We start from the raw sequence: 24,827 nt of genomic DNA, 5'->3' as shown, positions 1-24,827 counted from the left end.
GCATCTTCTCAAGAGGGAGGGATATATAAAATAATGGGAATTGAGACACAGGACAAGAAGACGGAAATACCACCTAAAGATTTCCAGGGAGTTGTATACTAAAGCTTAGGAGCCGCTCCAAAATCTTATTCTGAGACAGATGGCTTGGAGTGTCATAGACAAGTACCAGAAGAGGGAGGAGTTTCTAATTCAATTAATGAAAATAATAAGAAAAGGACCCAATGATATCTTAACTTAAGAATGAAAGAGGATTTCCCATAATAGGCACATTCATGAATGCAAGAGAGCCCCCAAGGCCCCATAATGATGAGCTAGTGAAGCAAAGCACCACAGTAGTAACCTCGGATTGGAGGAAAGGGTTCCATTCATCTATGGCAGGGGTAGGCTGCTGTCCTCCAGTTATTGCTAGACTGTAATTCCCATTACATGATCATTGGCCAGTAGTAGTAGTAGTAGTTCAACAACTTCTGGAAGGCACCACACAGGCTGCCCTTAGACTACAACTTTGCTGATAGGAGTGGTAATTCAAAAGGGCACCAAGTTGGAGAAGGACTACTTTGGTATATCAGCATCTCTCCATGGTCCCAGGAAAGGGGCCCTTCTATGCCCATGATCCAGAATCCTTTAATTGCAGGTGCCAGAAACAGAACCTGGCATTTATTTGCATGCAATCTTTGACAAACCTTCTCTATTGTTCAAAGCAGTCAATATTACGCATCCATAATTATATTATGATGTTTAACAGCACACACATATATCACTACATTTGTTACCAAGTAAGGACTTTTGAATATGACTTTTTTATTTGTATTTCCTTGTATGCAATGCAGGAAGCAATATATGCATATTTTCAAAATGTTATTTAACTGTAGCACCGAAAGCAAAGCACTTAAGCTTCACATTTAAAAAGAAAACCCTGATGTTTAAAAGTGGACTGTCATCAGGACACTTAACACTGACCTTCCTGTGTCCACACCTACCACACTCACTGTTTTCAAGAGATCACTTACCCAAGCTACTGTTCACTGTAGCAGTCTGGACTTTTGGGAGAGTATTCAAGCATCAACCTCATGCAATCCTCCTGAGGGTGTGTGTGAGTGAAATAAAACTTTGTATCTACAAATAAACTACCCGGTACTCATTTTCACTTTTTTTTATCTAAAGAGTATTTATTTTATTCTTCACTGCCTCCAAGAAATAACACTGGGGGGAAACCGAGAGAGGGGTACCCGCAGAAGGCATATCCTTACTTCTTTAAGTTTTAAACTGAGAAAGTCCCTTGGAATTCTAACAGATTTTTTTCTCAAATACAGACTAACAAGAATGAACAGGAAGACTACAATACACAACTTTCACTACAGAATGCTGTACACACCTGTGGCCAAAACCCTTCCCTCAAAACCCCATTAAACCATGGTGTCTATTTGCTTGCTTGCTGAGCTTACTTATGGAGATGGACATAAGATCTTTTCCTTTATGCAGTCTTTATTGTATGTCTGGTATGTCTGAATATCAGCTCGATAAACAAGGCAGCTGAGGTGAGCCAAGTCATCAACGAAATCAAATTACTGGCTAATACCATATGTAATAATTGAAGGCTTGTTAGGATTCATTCTCTTCAGATGCTCTTCATACATTTTACAGGCACCTTCCATGCATACATCCACAGACTCATGATCAGCCTAAGTCCTGCCTTCTGGTCGTTTGGTAGCTTGAACAAGCAAACTTGTGTGAGACACAGCGACTCGTTCCGTTTGGCTCAGGAGCGAAGCACAAAACTCAATGACTTCTCTACCATCAGAAAGCACTAACTATAAGCTCCTCATTTTAAAGCAATGCTAGTTGAAACTGAAGTATGTTGATTCTCTGACCTCACTGAACAAGTTTGTTATGAGGTTTAAAGCACCAAAGAAGAACCTGTAATCACGCAGCATCCTTGTCCTCATTCAGGGTTTCCCCTGCTACAAGCACCTAGGGTAGAACAACCTCAAGTCAAACAAGAGGGTATAGGCAAAACCAAACACCTGATGAAGTACTTTCATCAGGCCCTCTGACTGGATCACTTGAGCATCCTTATGTATATCAACTTGACAATCACTTCCTAATTCTTCTGATTAGGAGGTTTTTTAAAAAAAAAAAAAAATCACCACTCATATAGCATTTTTAATGTGCTATGGGCTTTAACAACCTTGTTTCATTCATCCCACAACCACAGTGGGAGAAGAATGATGCTCAGTAAGGAAGGGAACCAGCTATAGAGGGCAGAAGGGGCTTCAGCCCTCTCAATATTTCGAGGCAGGGTGTTGAGACCCCACCCAATATTGAGGGAACTCCCATCCCTTGCCGCCCCGGCCAAACACCAGCAAACCAGGCAGAAGGCTTGGAGAGCAATTTTCACCCTCTGCCCCCCATGCCGCGATCGCCAGTGTCTCGGAAGATGCCCACACATCCTGGCAGTAGTGGGGCACTGCACATGTGATGTCATGCACACATGACAGCTCTCCAGTGTTGGGCCCAACTCTGTGTGCCAGTAAGTCAATGTCAGAGGTGCAATTTGGATCCAGCTTTCCCAGGTGTGTGTCCATCTGTCCATTTGTGGTTTCAAGGCAGCAGCAGTAACAACAACAACAACAATCTGTAGAGCAATGTATTTTCCCCACAAAGCCTTCCACCCTATACATCCAGTTTGCTCTTCAGGACTAAATATAGATGATGGCGACATCAGCAAAACAAGATGGCACCTTAGCCTGTTGCTTTTTAACGTTTGGAAATAAGGCACATTGTTGATGTATAAACACAACACAGCACTTGAATTCCTGCTGCCCCAGATAATTTGCAATGCATAAGACACTTTCCTGCTTCCTCACTTATTTCAGTGGAGAAGTTGCACAGCTCGAGGAATGCAAAGCTGCAACACAGAAGCTCCACAGAAGTGGAGCTTTGTTTCACTGCAAATGTGTTTATAACTGTAAAGGTAAAGGTAAAGGGACCCCTGACTATTACGTCCAGTCACGGACGACTCTGGGGTTGTGGCACTCATCTCGCTTTATTGGCCGAGGGTGCCAGCGTACAGCTTCCGGGTCATGTGGCCAGCATGACTAAGCTGCTTCTGGCAAACCAGAGCAGCACACGGAAACGCCATTTACCTTCCTGCCAGAGCGGTACCTATTTATCTACTTGCACTTCGTGCTTTCGAACTGCTAAGTTGGCAGGAGCTGGGACCGAGCAACGGGAGCTCACCTGTAGTTATAACTGTTAGTTTAACTCAAATACAGTATATGCCAGTAAGACTCTCTAGATGTACAATGTATCTATAAATTACCTATTTCATTCCCTGCAGTTAACGCAATTGTTTCTCCTTCATTGTTTTTTGTTGTCCTACCTTTCCCATGTAATTGGTAAGGAATAATAGTATTACATGTCACCCCAACGTCTGCCGAGTGGGAACAAGATTCCAGGGTCTTTGCACTCCACCAGGGTTTTGCTCCTTTGGAATGAGGCATGGCAGTGACTGCAGTGTCTTTAATATGGTTTATTTACACATATTTTCACCTGAGTTTAGGTGGAGGGAGTGTAGACCACAAGGGCATAGTATGGGGGGGGCTGTGGCCCTGAGCGTGAACCAGACAGCCCAGCCCAGCATGGCCCGGTGCTTCCCTCTGCCCACTGAGGGCTGTGCCAGCTGGTGGGGTCCCCCCTGTGTAGGCAGGCAGGGGGCTCAGCTTAGGCCCACGTGGCTCTGGTGGGGTCATTCTAGCGTCATTGGCTAGGCTGACACACACACCCCACACCCCTAGCGCATGCCTGCCCCAGGGACCGGCAACCGATGCTATGCAACTAGTAGAACATTACACCCCAATAGTGTCATTTGTTGCTCTCCTCATAGCTTCAGCCCACTTGAGTCCAGTCTCTCAGTGCTGCCTCCCCCAACCAGCCCCACATGATGTCCTGCCCCTCCCTTCTTCTCAAAAAGCCTTGCTCCAAAAGCAACTCAAGCCTGGTGTAAAAGGGCATCTTTTTTCCTGTGGTGACATCATGCCCCTCTGTAACCCTGGCAACTTTCCCCTCCCAACTCTGCTACTGTCTTTTGCTAACTAACACACAGCTAGGGGAGGAATGCTACCCTGCTCCTTGTCTGACATTGAATGTGCCACCTTTTCTCAGGGTAATGACTGCCATCACCCATCTTTGTTCTTTCATGGCACCTGTCAGCTGATCTCCTGAACAGGAGAACAGGCTCAGCCTGTATTCTTACACTGCACATGCCATGTTCCCTTAATACTTCAAATATTAATTACATCCTACCATTTGCTAAATCAAGAATTTAGTGTGATCTGGGCCCTCCCTCACACATGCATAACAATAATTTCATCTTTCTGGGGGCTCAGGAAGCAGACACCAGTAGCAGACACTAGGGTCACTATAAAAAGTCTTTTTATTTTCATATGCAACCTTTTCAGGATTCCTTGACTCTATCCACCTGATAGTGACAGAGTACACATGACTCTGTATTTTATTTATTTAGGCAGAAATTGCATTTTCATTTCCCTTCCTTTCAATCTTTTAATTAAATCTTTCAGGAAACAAAAACAAAAAGTTGTGGATGTCTGCATTTCCACCCCCAAACAAGCATCTTAGGTTCCAGGACACAGAGTGCATTGCACATTCTGATCAGGCCATTTCCATTGTACTTAGGAGTGGGGAGTTTAAAATTCATGAACGTTGCAAGGGCACGGACAGCGCGTCCACATTGTACAGCCTTTAACATGTGCGGAACTCTGTGATCATAGCAGCATGTGAGGTGGCAGTTTAATGATCTGCAGCTATAGCATTTATTCAAAGCTTTATGGGGGAGGCATAATTATGTAATAAAAATCCTGTTTCCCTAGTATTCTCCCCCTTCCAAATGAATAATATATTCTGCTGCAGTGGGACTTTTTAGGACTGCCAGTGGCTAACCCCCTTTACATTATGCTTGCTGTCAACTTCCTTCAGCAGGAGAAAGCCACAGGTCACACCTCCTGTGCAAGCAGTTGTTTAACCTGTCTGTGTGTGTGTGTGTGTGTGTGTGTGCGCGCGCGCACGTGTGCACACACACACCTTTAACATTGAATTTATTTTATTTTTGATACACAAGTTTTCTGATATACCAGATTTGCACAAAAGAGGCACACACAGGCACACACAAATGTGTGATTCCAGTCCAAGAAGCCCAAGGTCAGTAGCATTGATGCATGGTGACTGTTTTGAAGATACTGCAGCAGGTAGATAAAGGAGCAAGCCCCCTACCATCAAAATAAATAAATACTTAATAATTATAATTATAATACACATCATGCACAGCCCCAATTAAAGTACACAGATACTTAGCTTTAATGCCATAGATCCAGCTAGTACAAGACTGAAGAAGGAAGTTAAATGGTCTGCCCAGGGCAGTTCAGTGTTTAGCACAGCAATTATGTTAACTTGGGAAAATTTTGTGAAATCAGGATCTTTATGGGAAGGATGTGCAGGGGGAAATAAAATGCTGAGAGAAGGTAATGCAACAGACAGTGGACAAAGATGGGAAAAACATTTCATGCTAAGAGATAGAAATTTAGAAAGCTGAAGCTTGTGAGTGCCCTGCCGCCGCCACTCTGGCCACATGCTTTAAGGTTGCATGGAGCCAAAGGAATGTATCTCTAGGAAGACAAGGAGGAAAACTGGATAGAACAAGTTTTGGGCAGTGTTGCAGCTTGTGGAGGGTGGGGAGCAGCAGTTTCAGTTACAAATTCAAGCAGCAGCAGCAAACCCATTGCTTTTACTCTGTGTGGCAAAAAGGCTCCGGGTGGAGGAGTTAACTAGAGGCTGAGGGGACTGAGGAAACCACAACAGCAAGCAATATTTTTAGTTTCTCAACAGATGCATTGAAGGATTGTACATTCATGTTTACACAGAACAGGATAACTTTTGGCATGGCCAAAAGAGGCTGACATGGAAGGCAGATCAAGCTAAAACCTGAAGCGCACATTAATTGCAGTAACTGCTGAAACTGCAGCTGGTGGAATTTCTACATTCCTTGTAGGCTCTTAAGCAATTGTATGACTATAAGCCTCCTGGAATTAACCCACGTGGTGCATTAAAATAAATCTCCAATGGATTTTTTGTAAAGGATGGAAAACACTACCTCCTATGATCTCATCTGTCTACAAACCCAACACTCGATCTTGAGCACAACAGCACTGAGATAGAGGCTACAGCATCTGTAGAATGACAACGACCCATTTCCAATGTCATGTTCTAATCCATTTGGAACATCTTGCAGGCTCAACGGATCTCATCCTGTGTTTCTAGTTCCATGAAACCAAGTTTGCTGTGATGTTAGAACTGGGCTAACTATAGTAAGCACTAACCTCTAAATCATAATTTAAAGCAGGTCTACAAAGTATGCTTTGAAAGCTAGTGCTAACCATTACCTGATTCCTGATGGCACAGCATATATAACTGGACGGGGGGGGGGGGGCTGTATATAAGAGGGAAGGTATTAGCCAACTGTTTGCTTCCAACAAAATAAAAACAAAATTCCTTCCAGTAGCACCTGGAAAGCATGCACACGAAAGCTCATACCAATAACAAACTTAGTTGGTCTCTAAGGTGCTACTGGAAGGAATTTTTTTAAATTTTGTTTTGACTATGGCAGACCAACACAGCTACCTACCTGTAACTGTTTGCTTCCAATAGAGCATGGGTAGGCAAACTAAGGCCTGGAGGCCAGATCTGGCCCAATCGTCTTCTAAATTGGAATCAGCGTGTTTTTACATGAGTAGAATGTGTCCTTTTATTTAAAATGCACCTCTGGGTTATTTGTGGGGCATAGGAATTCGTTCTCCCCCCCCAAAAAAAATAATAATAGTCCAGCCCCCCACAAGGTCTGAGGGACAGTGGACCAGCCCCCTGCTGAAAAAGTTTGCTGACTCCTGCAATAGAGCCTCTGAACTGAGTCTACAGCCAAGGCAGGGCTGATAATCTCCTCAATGTCCAGAAGAGGTAGGGCCTGAACATAAACTTGAGAGAAACAGAGAAAACAAAAGTGAAAGCAAAGTTTTGGAAAGGGGAATATTTATGTAAAACAACATAGTTTGTTCTCATGGCTTCTCTGAATCAAGTTACCCCATTATACTGTTAGTTAAGACAGTAATTTAACATCTAGAGTTATTTTCATTATAGTTCTCTGAGCTGCTAAGAACTGGACTGGACAATTTTTTCCAAACATATAATTTGGACACCAGTATACACCAAGCGAAAGAGGGAGAGAGAGAAGCAGTTGCCTTCTTTTCCTTATACTATTTGACACTGTGTGTCAAAGCTATTGTTGCATCACTTCAGCTGTCCTGTATATATTCCTTACTAATGGATTCAACAGCTAAGGAACTAGTCCTTCTGCCAATATAAATACAGGGCTATGTTTTAAAGCCTATCACTTTTATGTCGATCAGTATCTAACTTTTTATAAGTGACTTGGCAACTATTATGAGCAGTCGCTAAACATGCTTTTCAGCATGTAAGGTGCTTTCTGACATATACTGAAGCATCCTCATCACTCAAGTCTACTTGACTCAAGGTGGGTGTTTGTGGGTGTGCAAACATGCCATCTATGCCAGCCTTCCCAAACCTGGTGCTCTCCAGGATGTTTTGGACTACAGCATCCATCAATCTCAGCCAACACAACTCTAGTCCAAAACATACGATGCCAGGTTGGGAAAAGTTGATCAATGGACTCACTAGTTTCCAGGACAGTAAGAGGCAACATGGTTACACGGTGACTCCATTGATGCTTGACAGGAAGTTTCCAGAGTAGGTTCTGCTTTCAGCAACACTGGCTTAACTCTAAAATAATATCCAGCAATGCCAGGAGGTAAATTTAAAATTAGTGATGAAAAGGTCTTAGTCCCACTGCTTCCTTCAGGAGACTTCATACACCATTTTAACAATGCACATCAAAATATGAAATGTCATTTGAAATATGAGTGAAGAGGCATATAAATGCTTCAAATGCCCCCCAGGGGGCATTTAGTTCTGTCCAGTCCCAACATACATATGATGTTGAATTTTCAGTTAATTTTCCTTGTTTCATCCCAAGTCAAAAGGCTGAAATATCTGACAGTGCTTACACCCAGCCCCCAAAAAATCTGCTTCAGCTGTGTTGTCGTCTTAACCTATCAACTTAACTATTCCATCAAATCCAAAACACATTACATTGAAGTAACTCTAATTGATTTTAGTGAAATACCCATCTTTGGAAATGTCTTTTAAGTCTGCAGCCTATACCCATTTCTAATTTCAGTGCTTTTCAGAATACTTTTAGCCAACACTATGAAACATGTTTGTGTGCTTGTATACAATGAACTTTAACTACTGGGAAGACTCCAGATTCTCCAGGGCGAAAGAAGTAACTGAACACACACACACACAAAAATAAACCTACAAATCTAGACACTGACCTCATAATATTGAGGGATTCAGTCAAGCGGCTCCTTTTCCAAGGGCAAAACTGCAGCTTTGAAATACAGTGCACACAACACCCCACCTCCTTACTTATCCCATTCTGTGAAAGTTAAAAACAAATCAACTGCCTTTAAAGATAGGCAAATGTGGCACTGGGGGGAAAGGGAGATGAGGAAAGGCAAGTATGTCAACAATTATTCTGTCTGGAAATGGTTAAGTAAACACCAAACACTAGTCCATCTTATTTCATTCCAGTTTATTATTATTTTCTTTTGCAAACTCGAAGTCAAGGCGCCACTTCATGAGACCCAAACACTGAGGTACAGAAGCTGGAGCAAGAAGAATCTATGAATTCCCCGCTCCCCAACTTAATAACTGAAGTGTATCTTTCTTCTGTAATGGAGCCAAAATATGGCTACTTCCATTTCCCACACCCAAGTCAAGCTTCTGTCTGCAGAAGAACTAAACATTCCACTCCAAACATTTCTCCAAATCAACAGCCGCATTAAATGAAATGAATTTATTTTACGGTCACAGACCAACTCACTGCCGCATTAAATGTGCAAGGTGAGATCAATGGCAATGGTGCAAGCCCAGCTAACTTACACAATTTCTTTTGTTTTTTAAAGACACAGTGTAACTGTCTAATACAATTTGCTGAATGAAGATGCAAAACAAAATGTAAAGCTACACAATATATTGATTTCTTGGGTTGAATTGGCCAGGTCCACACATCACAGCAAGTCATATACAGTGGAACCTCTATTTACAACCCCAGTCCGTTCCGGAGGCCCATCCTTATGACGAAACGGGTCGCTGGGAGAGGCGCTGTTGTGCGCAGGTGCAGGCGGCGATTTCCCGCTTCTGCGCATGCACAAAGAGCAACCGCCGCTCCTGCACATGTGCAAACAGCAATCAACATTCCTGCGCATGCGCGAAAGATGGCAAACCCGCCAGTTACTTCCGGGTTTGCCATGGTCGCAACTTGGAACGTCCGCAAGTGGAGGTGGTTGGAAGTAGAGGTTCTACTGTATTATGTCTTACTGTGTATGAGCAAAATCATGCCTGCTTCAATCCTCCCCAATTGTACAGGGAGGAACTGGTGGTTACACAGAGAGTCTTAACCATACCTACACAGTAGGCTATGCTGTGAAATTATGATTGACTATTATGCTGTAAATGTTTCTGTGCATGGTCATCTAAACCTGTTTCTAAAGCATTCTGTGCTATTCAAAGAATCCAGATCTGACTGAGAAATGGGTACAGACAGAAAGCAAGTCTATAAAATATTTTTGTAGAGCATTAGGATTTGCTGAAGACCTAAATGTCAATGTGGTTCACCAATTTCCTTTAGTCCTTTAAGATGTGGCTTCATTTTAGGAGAGTCTTTTTAATGTTTACAGGGTTATTTCATTTTGGGGGTAATATTTTCCCTTCCTCCTTTTAATAGACAATGCAGACAGCAGAGTTCAACTATCCCAGCTTGTATTTAAGCACTAGCCTGGTAGCCACAAGGGAAAAGAAGCTGCTTAAGAACATCTTGTTCTCAGTGGCCAGACAGATGCCAGGATCCGAGTGCAACAGCACCTCTCTCCATTGCTGATTCCCAGAAACTGGTATTCAAAGCATACAGATTTCAACAATGGAGGCAAAACACAGCAGCCATCATGCAGGTAGCTGCATTAAATTCCATGTAGGCAATTGAAGGGATTGGCAGAAGAGGGATGCAGTACTCAACCCCACCTCTGTGCCCAGCCAACTTTCAGAATAGACTGAATCCCCACCTCCCTTCTGCCAAACTCCAGCAGACTTGTCTGACTGCATTCATTTATATTGCAGGCTAGTGACTTTAGTGAGCTCATTTACAAAAAAAGTGCACTGTTTTATTTTATTATTATTAATATCCAGATTTGGTTAAATTGTGTAAAATGGTTGCCTGCTTGTTTCCTGAGCCAAATTCAGTGTTAGGGACTTGCTTCTACAGACCAAGATTACTCAAAGGAACACATCTCCCTTTACCAGCCTGACCAGGACTTGAAATCTTCTTAGGGAATTGACTCTTTTCCACATCTCATTGTTAGGGTAAGTGCGTTATGTGCTGATACAAGAGAGGGCCTTCTCGGTGGTGGTGCCCTCCCATTAGCAGTATGCCACGTGCTGACATTGCAATCACTTTGGCACCCAGTCAAGACTTGTCTATTTGTGCAGGCATTTTAAGAGCTTTACTCTTTGACCAGCTCCGTTGCAGTGTGTTTTGTTTTTAGCAGATTCCCCCGGAAGCTGCCTGTGGACAGCTCTGCCTATAGAGCAAGATGAGCGCCGCAACCCCAGAGTCGCCCACGACTGGACCTAACGGTCAGAGGTCCCTTTTTTATTCTGATTGTTTTATTGTTATGTTTATATCATGTATCGCACACCCTGCTCTGGAACCTATATAAATGAAGGGCAGGCCATAAATATTTTAAGGAACAACATAAATAAAATATTGTTGTGGCTCTTTGACTAAACCTCTCCCCCCCCCCTGCCTCAATCCACTGTAGCAATGAATCCCACAGATCAAGCAGCCTCTCCCCTCAAATTTTATATATTAACATTTTTCCCCTTTCAGGTTACTGGATCAACTAGATAAACTTCTACTTGTCTCAGTGCAAGTGCTATGAATTATCACGCCCTAATGTTTTGTTTTATGCTGCACCCAATCAATTTTCTGACTGCTCCGTTCCACACAGGAATTCTAGCCCTCTAATCCTGCCAACTCCTAAAAGGCTCTTCTTCCTGAACTTCACGGCCACTGTGGCGTTGAACACACAGCCAGAATCTGGGTCTACGTTTCCTCCCCAAAGGCTAGCGTTTAATAATTAATACAATGGCCTCCAATTCCACATTCTGAATTGAGCATATGGGAAGCCTCATTCAGACCTCCTCACAAGTTTTAATTTTCCTCAGCACAAAGTATTCCCTGTGTATACAGAACTCCCAAATAAGAACAGCCATTATTTGTTTGTTTGTTTAAAACATTTTACCTTGCTCTTTAGCAAAAAAAAAGGCTCCTAGATGGGATTACAATATCCATAATAAGACAGCCCTTTCATTCATGACACAATCACCAGCTCTAAGTTACAGTTTCAGAACCCTTCTCCCCAACATCCAGGAGCATTCAAACATGCAGTTGTCTCCTACATTCCGAAACCGTCATTGCATCAGCATAAAAATTACCGGTTTTATTTCCTGAAGCATCCACCCAGTTGGGTGCTTTACTCAGTTTACAAATAAAAGCAAATCTTTACGGCATCACTGTCACTACTAAGCAGTGATTTAGCAATACGAGAGAGTGCTAAATACGGTGGTGAATGACACTCACTGGGACTGGTAGGGAGGAAGGCAGGGAGACTAACAGTAGGGGGAGCCAAAGTCAATGACAGGCCGAGCCAACTAATACTGCTTTTGTTGCCATACTTTTTCATACTGAGTTCAACATAGGCAACGCTCAGGTTACATTCACACCATACTTTTAAAGCACTATGATTCTACTAAACGGTAATGGCTTCCCCCAGAGAATTCTGGGAGCTCTCGTTTGTTAAGGCACTGGAAGATGGTAGGGCACCTCTATTCCCCTTCCAGAGCTAAAATTTTCTGAGTGATTTAACAATCCCTCTTCACAGGGAACTCTGGGAATTGAAGCTCTGTGAGAAGAACAGGGGCCTTTACCAACTCTCAATGCTCTTAACAAACTACAGCTCCCAGAAATCTGGGGGGGGGGGAAACCACAACTATTTGAAGTGGCATCATACTAGTTTAAATGTGGTCTTAGGTTAAAGAGGAGGATGCTGACAGACAGTGCCACCCTATGAACTGATAGTAAGTTAGAAGGCAGAAAGATAGGGGGCTCACTGGGGGCAGACGGACTTTGGTGGGGGAGGACCCCATTCATCCTAATGGACCAGACTCCACTGCAGATAAAAGGTTCTCCAGGAACCCAGAAAAATGCAGAGAATAGGTCTAAGCAGAGTGTGGTTTTATTAAAACAACTTTGGCATCAGGACTCAAAGCAAGGCCTGCCAAAACCTTTCATGGCTGACAGGCAGGAAGTGAGAACTTGAGTCCTAAGCAAAACCTGGGCTTGGAATGGTTCCAGATTCTGGTATGCTAGACTGGCTAGACGAACATGGACTGAGCTCTGTGCATATTGTGGAGATGATAAGAGAGCCAGTGTGGTGTAGTGGTTAAGAGCGGTAGACTCGTTATCTGGGGAACCGGGTTCGCGTCTCCACTCCTCCACATGCAGCTGCTGGGTGACCTTGGGCTAGTCACACTTCTCTGAAGTCTCTCAGCCCCACTCACCTCACAGAGTGTTTGTTGTGGGGGAGGAAGGGAAAGGAGGATGTTAGCCGCTTTGAGACTCCTTCGGGTAGTGATAAAGCGGGATATCAAATCCAAACTCTTCTTCTTCTTCTCTTCTTCTTCTTGCCATTGAGGCAGACAAGCCCTAATGTGGGGAAGAGTTCCGGGAATGTTGGGAAGGGAGTGTATGTAATCTTCAGGCCCCCAGGGAAATTATTGTTGTTTAGTCGCGTCCGACTCTTCATGACCCCATGGACCAGAGCACGCCAGGCACTCCTGTCTTGCACTGCCTCCCGCAGTTTGGTCAAACTCATTTTAGTAGCTTCGAGAACACTGACCAACCATCTCGTCCTCTGTCGTCCTTCTCCATGTCCAGAAAATTGCAGAGAAGCAAAGTATGGTTCTATTAAAATTACTTTAGAAAAAAGTACTCAAAGCTAGGGGTTCAGTTCAAGGGTCTTGTTCCTTTGTAAGTAAAATTCCAGTCGGGCACATGCCTATGGTAGGCATGGATGCTCTTACTGGTTTTTTTGAAAAAGCTCCCAGGATTTTTTTTGGTTAAAGAGTGGGGCATAAGTACTTTTAAAGCAAACAACACACACATCCTGCTGCAGGCCCCAACACAGATGGAATGGCCAGGGGTGGGGGAAATGGGGCCACGCCTGCAATCTGCATCACCCAAAACTGTTCATTTAAAACTCCACAGCAAGATTCCATTTTAACTTGCTACTGCCAGTGTTCCTTCAGTTGAACAGTCATTCAAAACATACAGCCTTAGGGAGGTGTCTAATGTTACTCATACTCTGAGTACATCCACCGAAACCAAGAAAATCCACTGCTTTCAGTGGGCCTACTCCAAATATGACTTAATTGGACGTCACCTTTTGTTTCTGTGTGAAGTACAAACTTTCTCCATCTCCTTCCCTTCTGCCCACCCAGAAGCACTGCAATGTGTTTTATAGACATGAAATACCTAATAATAAAAGAAAAATATGATAAACAAGTATAAGACTTAGAAATAAAACAAGGGAAAGCAAAAGCCCTTTCCCCAACCCTACTTCATGCTGAAGCTGAACCAGAGGAGGAACTATGTGAGCCATGTTAACCAAATAATTAAAAAAAAGCCCTTCAATTAAAGTGTTACAGTTCCTTTAAATCCCAGAACAAACGGTGCTGCTGCTCATGATCCTGGAGGATGCAGTGCAATAATTGTCACTTAGCCACTTAACTCCCTGCTGCATGGCTCAGTCACTCATTGTGGTTTATCTCTCAGCCAATTACTGCTGTCATTTGCATTTCAATGTGTACCATCAGGAGCCAGGGCAAAGGCAACAGCAGAACAGGAAATGGAAGCGTAGCAACTGGTTATTTGGGTTTGATTCAGACAACAATTTTGTGATTGGGGGGACAGAGGTTTGCTCTCTAGAAATGATTTTGCCTTTGTTGTACCTCCAGCTTCCTTTCAGGCAGTCTCTGGGGTTGGCGGACAAAACGGCAGTCAAATTTGTGGCGGAATGAAGCAATACAGGTTAAGTTTAGCTGTAAACCTGCTGAAGCCAATGGAAAATCATCTAAGGCTACAAATCCAAGGCACATTTCCGTGGTAGTAAAACCCACTGAACTCAGTAGGATTTACTTCAAAGTAGGGACGCGGGTGTGCGCTAGGGCTTGCCGATCGGAAGGTGGGCAGTTCGAATCCCCGTGACTTGGTGAGCTCCCGTTGCTCAGGCCCTGCTCCTGCCAACCTAGCAGTTTGAAAGCACGTCAAAGTGCAAGTAGATAAATAGGTACCGCTCCGGCGGGAAGGTAAATGGCGTTTCCGTGCGCTGCTCTGGTTCGCTAGAAGCGGCTTAGTCATGCTGGCCACATGATCCGGAAGCTGTACGCCGGCTCCCTCTGCTAGTAAAGCAAGATGAGCGCCGCAACCCCAGAGTTGTCCGCAACTGGACCTAATGGTCAGGGGTCCCTTTACCTTTACGTAGGCATGCATATGATTGCCCTGGAAGACTAAAGTAGTTGAAAACTGTTCTCAAATAAAAATAAAATGATGGACTGCATATTCATGTTACATTATCCTCATATCTTCCTTACAATGAGATCAGGATAGTGTACAAGACAATGTCCTGTCTCAACAACCCCATGAAATATGTTGGGTGGAGAGGGAGTGACCTGCCATGGTCACTCAATGAATTTCATGGCCAAGTGTCTCCTCTGCCCAAGTCCAAAAAACTAACTTCTACACAGGCTCATGCTTATTTATTTCATAAAATTTATACAGTATGCTGCTTGATTATAGGAAACCCCACATACTTGGGGAGCAATTTATGATAGGACAGTGCTTTCATTCCTCTTTGTGTATTGTCATTCAGCATTTAAATTGGCTCCCACCATACATGAATATAGTATCAATAGCCCATTTTTTTAGTTACATGAGCCTATTTCTCTTTTTATTTAAGTAATTTAAATGTAAGATTGTGTTTGCTTTGTACTTTTAAATGTGCAAGCTGAAATTCACGCTAGCCCACTAGGCACAAATATAACCTGGAGCACTGCTCTTAAAGCTTTTGCATTCACAAGGTAGCACACAGCTAAAATTTACTGCCAAATTCCAGACATCTCTGTAAACAGCCCAGATGATTCACAATATTTAGTGTTTAGGGACCAGATTCTTCTTTTACCTAGTTGACAGAAGGAACATTAATCTTCTCCTGCATCTATCAGCAAGCTCACAATGACATTCCATCACAATGTGGTCTAGCAGCAGCAAACCAAAGGGAAGGGTGGCACCTACCTGTACTAGTGGCATTTCAATGTATTCTTCTCTGTTACAAAAAACAAATTGGCTATCCAATTTCTGCAGTCAACTTGAACCAGATGCTATACCGAAACATCCAATTTAATGGTATCAGGTCCATTTCTTTGGCTCGCTTCATTAATGATTAGGACAATTCATTCAGAGATACAGGTATTATTAAGCACGAGTGGAGTACAGTACTGTATTTGCAAAACACTGATGAAGAGCAAAATAAAATGCTACCCTTCCCTATTGAAAATACAACTGGAAACTGGTCTTGCATCAGCTTATTGCAATTGCAGAAAAGCGTTACGCTCAACTGACTGTGCAGATACAAAATCTAACAAAAAAAATCTCTAAAAGAAAAATCTGATAGAAAAACATGGATGACTACAGTTTGTCCTAAATAAGAAAGGAAAAAAAGGAAGCTGTCTTATTCTAGGTCACACAATTTGTCCACCTAGCTCAGTGGGTAGAATGTGAGGCTCTGACTCTCAGGGTTGTGGGTTCAAGTCTCATGTTGGACAAAAGATTCCTGCACTACGGGGTGGGGCTGGACTAGATAACCCTTGTGGTCCCTTCCAACTGTGACTGACAGCAGCTCCCCTGGCATTAGGGAGTGTCTCTCTTCATTTGTTACCTGGACATTTTAAACTGGAAATACCAGGGATTGAACCTGCATGCAGAGTATGTACTATTCCACTGAGGGATTCCACCCAATTAACCCTGACACCATGATACAAAGTGTCCAGAAAGGATAATGCCTTAAAAGGCAAGCAGCTCGTGTGTGAAAATCAGTTAACTGAAGGCCAATACAAAACAGCAATCTTTTCGTGCAGCTTTTTATTAAGATTGGAAAACGTAGATTCAAGCCATCAGCTCCCCCCCCCCCAAACAAGTATATTGTTTGAGTGTCATGGACACCCAGGCAAAACTCTGGATTGCCCACAGGCGAAGTTACAGAGTCACTCAGTCACATCTCTCCAGACCACCCTGTTTCTATTTTAGTCCTACCTCTTAGAGAGTGCCACAGTTAACAGGAAAAAAGGTAATGTGCAAATCTTGTTCAAGCACAGAATCTATGAATTCATGGTCCTAGACTCCCGTCCCAAAGTAACATACCCAATGGGCTGTTCCACCAGGAATACCAAAAGCAGAAATAGAAGCTTTATACTTTTTAAAAAGGATATAATATAAAGAGCCCTACTAGATCACTCCAAATGCCAATTTAGTCCTGCATTCCATAGCAGCCAGTGGGCGGCCAGATGTCTATGGGAAGCCCACAACGATGGCTCTGCTCAAAAATCCTAGAACTGTATTCTGAACCTGCTTAAGTTTCTAATGGTCTTCAGAGACAGCCCCACATACAGGGTGTTGTAGTAACGCAGTCTTGACATGACAATAGATAGATAGATAGATTGATGATAGATAGATACTTCATTGTCATTGTACATAGTGCAACGAAATTGAATGCCATCCCACGTTTAGACCACAGTCAGATCCGCCTTCGCTAAAAAAAACAGGCACAGCAGACCCACCAGCCCAAACTGGGTAAAAGCACTCCTGGCCACCAGTTGTTGGTGATTCCCCCACCCACCCACCCACCTTTTCCAAAATCTGGGCCCAGCAAGCAGCTGGTTCTCAAGTCCAGAATCTAACAACACAGTGCACAGTCATCATTGGCACTGTCTGCAAAAAGCAGGCTGCCTCCACCAGGCAGAAGGGAAATGCTGAGTACTTGAGGTGTAAGAATAGGTGAACTTGCTTCTACAAGTTATGTATGTGCACATCTAATTGCTTCTCTCTCTCTGAGTTGCATGTTTGTCTGTGGTAGGGTGTGGGAGGGTAGAGCAGAGCAAACACTAGAAATTTATTACTTGCTTGAGGCCTAGCACTATTCAAAAATAGCAATATTCAGGGCACTTTCCATTAGAAATAGCTCCAAGACCCACTACTCTCTAGACTGGATTTTACCATGCTGCCCTGACTATTCCAGCTGAAGGAGAATGGCAACATCTAGCAATTGTTAGCTACAGCCGCATCCATAATATTCGCAACTGCAAATTACTAATGCTTCCAAGTAGGACACAGAGCCTGTGTATCCAGATCTGCCGGTCTCTAGAAGAAACACACCAAAAACCTGAAAAACAAACTTCCCAATTTCACTTCTAACCTGACCTCAGCTACTCTGAAATGCACAGCTAGATGAGGCAGAAACGTGACCTACTAAGTGAGGAGTACAAAGAAAAAAGACCTAAGCAGCTTGAACAAGAGCCTGGAATGAAGATGGGAGGGAGAAAGAATGCAGGAATCATGCTAGGTGAATTTGCTGACCTTCAGAGGTTATGACAGTAACAGAGTGACATAACATGGGCTGCAGCCAAAAACAGCACAGGCAGCCTTGAGAATACTCCAAGCAATCATGCTGCTTTTGTTAATACGCCTCAGTCCAAACTGGTCACACTGCTTCGCTTTTCCCAGAACACATAGAGCAGAGCAGAGGCAGCACAAAGTGCACCATACCAAGCTAGCTTCTGTTTAAGCGTATAGAACACGTCACGGACACACTTATGGGCATGATTCATACATGAATACGCCGGAATAACCAGTGTGGATTTAGGTCTATAAGGCAACGCTAAGGGTGCTGGGTTCCTAATGCAACAAAACAGAAAATGGCAGCAAGACCCTGCTATGTAACTCACTGGCTTAAATCATCTGGAGCTGTTCACTCTGCTGGTGGTTGTTTTGTGGCACATGTACCACTTCCTCTTGATTAAAATTTTTTTTAAAAAAAATCCTTCCAGTAGCACCTTAGAGACCAACAAAGTTTGTCATTGGTATGAGCTTTCATGTGCATGCACACTTCTTCATATACCACTTCAGATGCACACTTCTTCAGATTCTTCTTGATTGTGCTGGTTGCTGTGGTGGGAGGGAGAGAAAATGGCGGGTGGATTGTCCTACTTTGTAGGGAGTACAATTAGTTCAGTAGTGTGTTTAGGTATGGGAAATGAAGGTTTAAATGCCCCACTTGGTCATGACACTTAATGGTTGTCCCGAGGCAAATCACCACAGCCTATATTACAGAGTTGTTGTGAGGATAAAGGAAAATGAGAAAGCTCATTCACAGAAAGGATACTAAGAAGAATAAAAAATGGCAAATCTTGCCCTCTCAATGCCCCCTCAAGAAATGAGAGGGTTGCCAACGCATAGCGCCCATGGATGCCTACAGTGAAACCCCCAGGCAGTGGGCCCAGACTCTTTCTTTTAAAAAAAGAATGAAAGTTCAAGGTCTGTCTCTAGCATTCCTGAAAGAAAATTATGAAGCAAAGTGTGCAGGTTCCGATCTAAGTGATTTCTGTGAAATGAGTGAAGTTAGCTACTCCCACCTGTCAGTGTTTTCAGCCAATGAGTGGTTGATAAATGTTGTTTAGACACCAAGCAACAGGAATCACTGTGGTCCCAACGGGATATAAATGCAATAAATAAGCTTCCCACTTAGCTGCTTAAGAAAGCTGGAGGGGCCAGCCAAGTGGAGACGTCAGTCACCAACCTGGCATCCAGAGATCTCCACATGGTCGCAACTGGACCCACACCAGTCACAAAACCCGTGTGATGCCTGGCTCATTTCTAGCACTGTCTGAAGCCTGCCACACATACCTTCTTCCTTGTCACAACAGAATAGAGATAAGAGGGGCAAGTGTGTGAGCCCCCTACAATGATAGGTATGATAATATTTTATATTCATAAAGTATGGTTGTGGAACAGGCAAGTACAAGTCTGCAGTCTGCACAGCTGTCTTCACCATCTCCAAGTCAGCTTGGAGTATTATATCATTGTTTTGTTTCATGCTGCATGTTATTTTGCTGAATGATCACTGGCTCTTGGGATCTAAGCCCTGCTCTTACCTAGGAATGTCATGCTGATAATGAAAGTCAGTATCGCAAAGGATACAGTCACAAGGAGGCATCTTTGGCAGAGGAAAGACTGCAGGAGTGCCTTTCATACAAAATGAACTGAAGCTGGCAAGATCACACTGAACTCTGCTCTGCCTCAGAGACCATGAAATAAGTAGATGTTAGCAATGGAGTTCAGCTGAACATAAAAGATGTGAGCAAATTAAATATATATGCCCTTAAAACTAGAAAACTGGGAACCTGCATCCAGTGGCTCAACTCTATCTGGCAATTCTGTAGAAAGAGGGGGCTTGTCAGAAGGAAAGTGTCAATTAGCCATTTTATCACAGACACAACCCAGCTAACCTACACTATGGGGAGCATACACTAAGCATAGTGAAGGGCTTGGAACTTTTTAAAAGATATTTGGTTAAAATGTCTTGCTACAGACATCTTCCCCAATCTGGAGCCCTCAGATGTTGTTGGACTATTTTTAGGAAATAAAAAATAATTTCTCAAGCTGAAGAGAGATACAAGTATTTCACTGACACAGAACCCGCACTATTCTCGCTACAGCAGTGCTGGAAATCCTGTGGCCCTCAACATATTGTTGTGCCAACTCCCATCAGCCCTAGCCAGCATGGCCAAACGTCAAGGATGAGTTGCAGTCTAACCCCAGTGTTAGAGAAATAGTATGTGTGTGTTATAAAACCTCAGGGTCCTCTGCCAATATTGAGGTGTTGCATCAATGAGAAAGAAACTGCTTTTTTTGTTTAATGGCTTTCTCTCACCAAGGCTATCAAGAGAAGAATTCTGATAAACTTCTGTGACGTTATATTTTTGGATACAGAACTTGCTCTCTCCACAACTCAATTAATTTCATGTTACATCTGGTAATTTGGAGCAAATAAGTGTCCCATATGATATAGTGACTAAAGACCTGCATCCAAAAATCTAACTGGCTATTAAAACCAATGTGCAAAATTCAATGACTTACTTGGGGAGTCTACTAACACTTTACACTCCCTGACTCACAATCTTCCACTCACCCTGCTCCTCCAATATCCTCTCTCTCATCCCTAGTAAAGTTGAGCTGAATTTTTTCAGAAGACTTTCGTCTGAGATTTTTCTTTCTCTCACTGCTTACCCCTCCCCCCCCCAAATGATCTATTTGCAGAACTTTGTGGAGAATGCAAAATGGTGTCCAGGCTGCTAACACAGTTACTGCCACCGCCATTTGCGGTGGCAGTGAAATAGCAAAACTTTAGGAAAAAATAAACTGTACTACTACCACTGCCAGTTCCACATCCTGAGAAACTAGGTGAAAAGTTCTGCTGCCCACAAACAAGGATGGACAGTTACAAGAGGCCATTTGCATACAGCTGTAACCCTCAAGCCTTTCTGAGGTTCTCTCCTCCCAGCCTTCACCATCCCTCTCCTCCCAGCCTTCACCCATAGCTAACAGGCAATCAGTTATTAGCCTGTTATATACAAAAGTTCTACATACACTTTGTTCCTATAAAGTGCCATGCATGGATAAAGTGTCAGGTATAGGTACAGAAGACTTGATTTTAAAAAAGAATACATGGTGATAAACCTTACAATTAAATATTTGTAAACAAGCTAGAAAGAGGAAAGTAAGGAAATATGGAGAGAGCATGCACAGTCATGTACAGTACTTGAATCAATTTCTAGTGTGGCAGGAAACCACTCACATGCAAATACAGACAACTGTTCCAAGGGAGACATGCATCCTGAAGGTAGCTGACTTTATTGTAACAGGAAGCCTCCCCCTTCCCATTATGCACTATTGGATTGTCTGAGGCAGACACTAACAGCAGCTTTTGCTCTCCTGCAAGGAGCTACAGGCTGCCAATTACAGGAACACAATATGTACAGTTGATGCAATAAAAAAAAATATTGGAGGACGCATCAACCTCTGGCAACAACACAAATATTTTCATTCAAATGATTGAAAAGAACCAAGACCTTACCCAAAATAATAAAAGCACACAAGGTTCCCCCCCCCCAAGCCTAAAATACAGCTTTTAAACAAAATAATTCCAATATTGGCTTTTTAAAATGGCTTGTTAACAATTGTGCTGCAACTGCATCTGTCATTACAAAAGCTCTTTACCAGTGTTAATGTTTAACTGAATGTTTACCAATTAATTAGCACTTACAAGCTAACATTTTACACTAAAAAAAAGGAAGAGGGCAGTGCAAATTTAGCTCCTTTCCTTTCCATTCTTTATAGCTATATTGTTTTTATGGGTAAAAACGTTTATGAGACACAGACCACCTTATACTTTCCTAGCAGCCTACAAACACAGAATAGGTCCCACCTGACAAAGCACTACAAGAGAAAACTAACAAAAGGCTAAGCTGGAAGCGTGATCCGCAGAGTGTAGAGGCCAACCCCAGCAATGCAAATGCACAAAACTATGGAGGTCTGTGATTATGCTGTGAACTGCAACCTTGGCTGGGAAGCCGTATCGCTTTGAAATATGTTATTGGTATTGTCCATCTCCTCCCCCCACCCCACTCTGCATGAGCACAGATGGTCAAACCTTACAGCTAACCCTGTGCCATGGATAATGAGGTAATAACTTTGCTCAGGCAACAGCCCCTCTGGTTCCTACAGCCATTAACACCCAAAGAGCATCGATCTGCCACATGCCAGAAACAGAATCTGTCTTCACCAGCTAAACCATCCTGTTGGTAAGAAAATGGTTCTAAGAGCTGAATAATTGTGCCATTTTAACTGCTTAGAAGCCGAGCTTATAGATCGCTGCATCACAATGACACAAGCCATCTTACCTTTGAAATACAAAAAGCTCAAATATATGCACCGAAACACAAGCATGAGAATCACAGCCTACAAATGCAACAAAGAATATTCCCATTGCCAATTTACCTCACAAGGGGTACTTGAAAACAAAACCAGAAAACACCACACTTGAAAAGAGCCAAGACAGAAACAAGAAGAAGAACCACCCTTGGCCTACCTAGCAGCAAGTCAGTATGTCAAATCCAAAGTCCAAAGTTTGAGAGCCAATCCACACAAGCCAAGTCCAAAGGTCAGGAAATGCAGTCCAGGGTCACTCAAAGTAGCCAAGTCTGCTGAAGTCCACCAGTCAGAATACAGTTGAGAGTCAAACCCAAAGCACAGTCCTTTAGAAGTCCAGGAATATAGACACCAATGTCCCTCAACATGGGCAGTTGAGCAGACAAAGCACCTCAGCTCTGCTTCCTTTCTGCATTCTGATTGCAGCATCTGGGCTTGACGAGGCATGTGACCCTCACCTGCTCCAAGCCTACTCCAGCTGAGGAATCACACCCTTCTTCCCAGAGCTAGCGAGTCCCACCTGGCCAGCCAGGAAGCTGGGCTGTGGGCCCTTCCCTGCTACAGCTCCACTCCCACTGTTCGCTATACCTCAGAGCCTGCTGTGTTGGGTCCTGCTGCTCTGGTTTCTGTGTACTGACCTTCACCCCCCTTGCCATCCTCTATCACCCTGCGAGTACCGGGTACTTCCTTTCCCACCCCGCTTGACCCAGTGTCTCCAATCCCAGCAACATCCCTCCCCAGGATCCTCTTCCTCCTCCCAGTCATCCTGCTAGTTCTTGGCAGATGGTTGGAAAGCGCGAGGAACCAAGAAGCCCCTGGGTGATGTGAGAATAGGCTAAGGAAAGAAGGGAATCATGAGAGGAGGCCACAGAGAAAGCAGGTGACGGCTCTTTCCCTGCTTCTGTGAAGTCACAGAATGTTCCTGGGAAGAAGCCTGACACAGAACCCAGACCACAAAAGGAGCACTGTAAACTCTGTGAACTCTCTGTTTGCAGGATACTCTCATCTTGTGGTACTAAACATCAGTCGGAGCAGGATGTCAGGGCAGAACTCCAGGATCCCTCTCAGCAGAAAGAGCATCTGGGTGGGGGTGTCCCTAAACACAGCAGGGCTGGCTTACCACATGTTGACATAAATGAAGTAATGTGCAACATCTAAAGAGGGGTCTGCCTTAAGACCAGTGAGTACAGACTAAATTTATCTACTTGCACCACTGACTAAAGTTAAGGGGACAGGGAGTAACTTGAAAGCAAGCAAGTGTAAACCACTAGCAAGATGTGCATTTGTAGAAAGATGAAGGGCTGAATTTAAAGAATACGCTTCTGCACATTTCTTTCGGCACGCTTCCAGAAGCAATTCTGCAATTACCACTTCTTCCCAATCAGTTGATGGGAGAACAGGAACAATTTCCTGAGCTCCCTAAAAATGCAGTGCAAGGCATGATGAGAACAAGAACAGACCTTCCCAAACTGGACAGTTTAACTTGGCTAAGGAAATGCTTATTTTAGCTTTGATGGTTAAGCAGAGGTGGCTTTCTTTCTTCTTCAGAGCTTATTAGACCCACCAGAAAAGGGTATTCAGGGTGGGGGTGGCCAAAGGGTATATACCCAGGGAGGGTCAGTCTAACAGTATAATATGTTTCCTACACTAAGCTACAGTTATGGTTACATATTTCTATCTATCATTATTTTTATAAATCGTAATAGTTCACAAAACATCAGGGTTGAAACAAGTGAACCAAGAAGCCTCAATTTTAGCAAAATTACAGAAATCTGTACCAAATCTTTTAGTGAAAATCTGGGAAATGCACGATGGAGATGGAACACTTATGAAGACTAAAGCTACCCAATATTCTCATTATGAGCCTTTTGTCAAGAAAAGTAAAACTGTTAACAGGTCCACAAGCACAACTTAGGGTTCATTAGAAGAACTTAAGAGGCAAGCTGGTCATCCTTACCTCACAGGGTACATAAAGATTGGTCCATAGGCTCTTTGCCACCAAATTTGATAGTTAACCTATAGTAGCTATTGTGAGAATCAGGGGGTGGTATATGTGCGGAAACATGAAAGCCAGTTGTGCAAGGAAGGGTGTAAGCAGGCTATCCTAGCCTCCCACGTCCATTGCAGTATTTACATAGGAGAACTAGGGCACGATAAAACAAAAATTACAGTTCAAGTGGAAGTTTCATGTCCTTGGTCTAAGGACAGGCAGATCAAAGGAAGAGAACAGAATGAATCTAAATTATGTTTTTAAGGTTCTAAAAGGAGAACCCAAAGGGGTACCAGCCTGAAACAAAAACTAAGGAGCAGTCACAATGTGTCCAGTACCAATCAATAGGGAGACAGTGGAATATGAAGGAACTGATCACACTTTCACTGTCCGAAACACCCACCTCAGTATTTCAAAATTATAGACTGGTTGAGGAGGTCTTCCATGGATTTTGGAAAGTTGCCTGTTCTCTGT

The 24,827-nt window shown here is 43.3% G+C and overlaps 1 protein-coding gene and 1 pseudogene across 1 annotated transcript in view; both read right to left on the bottom strand.

The window, feature by feature from the left end:
• Window positions 1-24,827, bottom strand: part of MAML3 (mastermind like transcriptional coactivator 3) — a 269,821-nt gene that overhangs the window by 219,705 nt on the left and 25,289 nt on the right. The window lies entirely within an intron of this gene.
• On the bottom strand, window positions 1,421-23,128 carry LOC117053134 (annotated as a pseudogene).

The sequence above is a fragment of the Lacerta agilis genome, chromosome 9 (assembly GCF_009819535.1).
Source record: "Lacerta agilis isolate rLacAgi1 chromosome 9, rLacAgi1.pri, whole genome shotgun sequence".
In the NCBI taxonomy this organism is placed as follows: Eukaryota; Metazoa; Chordata; class Lepidosauria; order Squamata; family Lacertidae; genus Lacerta; species Lacerta agilis.
This window is presented reverse-complemented; position numbering and strand designations above follow the sequence as displayed.